Source organism: Motacilla alba, chromosome 11 (assembly GCF_015832195.1).
Source record: "Motacilla alba alba isolate MOTALB_02 chromosome 11, Motacilla_alba_V1.0_pri, whole genome shotgun sequence".
NCBI classification, from domain to species: Eukaryota; Metazoa; Chordata; class Aves; order Passeriformes; family Motacillidae; genus Motacilla; species Motacilla alba.
In genome coordinates this window covers 20,913,741-20,914,825 of record NC_052026.1, presented here as the reverse complement: position 1 = coordinate 20,914,825, position 1,085 = coordinate 20,913,741, and positions in this window count along the sequence as shown.

The following is a 1,085-nucleotide window of genomic DNA, read 5'->3' as shown; positions in this document are numbered from 1 at the left end:
CGGCCCAGGCCCCGCCCCGCCGGCACCGGCCGACCGCGCCGCAGCCGCGCCGAGCCGAGCCGGACCGCGCCGCAGCCGAGCCGAGCCGAGCCGAGCCGAGCCGAGCCGGACCGCGCCGCAGCCGAGCCGAGCCGGACCGCGCCGCAGCCGAGCCGAGCCGCACCGCACCGCACCGCACCGCAGCCGCGCCGGGCCGGACCGCGCAGCCGAGCCGGACCGCGCCGCAGCCGAGCCGGGCCGAGCGCCCCGGGCTCCGCGCCTGCCAGCAGCGAGAGGTGCCGGCTGCGAGCCGCTCGCCAGCCGGGCGGGGAAAAGACGAAGCTCCCGGGAACGCTGCAAACGCACCTGTCACCGCTCGCCCTTCGCACAGCTCCGGCGCCTGTCACCATCAGCGCCCCGCCGCTGGAGCTGCGCTGCTCTGCAGCCAAACGGCACCGTGCTCCTGCTGCCCTGCACGGCCATCGCGTAAGCTCTGCCACTCTTAACTAGTGGCTGCTACTAATAATGTCAATAACGACTAGTGACGTCATAATCTACCAATGCCATCGTGACAGTTTGCAAGAATTTGAGTATGTTTTAGGGCAGCCACTGCTTCTGCCTCAACAGGATCAAGAACATTAAAAAAAGCCTCCCACCTTCCCCACAGTGAAATTACACGTTTGAAAAGGCATGAAAGGTCATCCAGTGAAATGTGACTGTGACTAGAAAACACAAAGCAGGCACACGTGGGGACAGAAATTATGGTGACAATCCTTGTCCAAGAGGCACATGGAGTAGGAAAGGGGTCTTTTAACGGGTTCCCAGAGCAGGCTCCAAACACATTCCTTGTGTTCAGATCCCACCTCACCTTTCTAGCATCTAGACAAGCATTGCTGCTCGTAACTAACACGCTCGCTCTCAGGATAGTATTCCACAGGAACTGCTCAAGTGTTTTGCAACTGTCCACCCACCTCAATCTCCAAAACTTCCTGTAAAGTTTTTACAAAACATGACCTTACTATTATGCGTCATCTGATGTAGCCATGGCCAAACATTAAGAATCAAAACATTCTATCCCACTGTATTGGTAGAAAGCAACAAGGCAA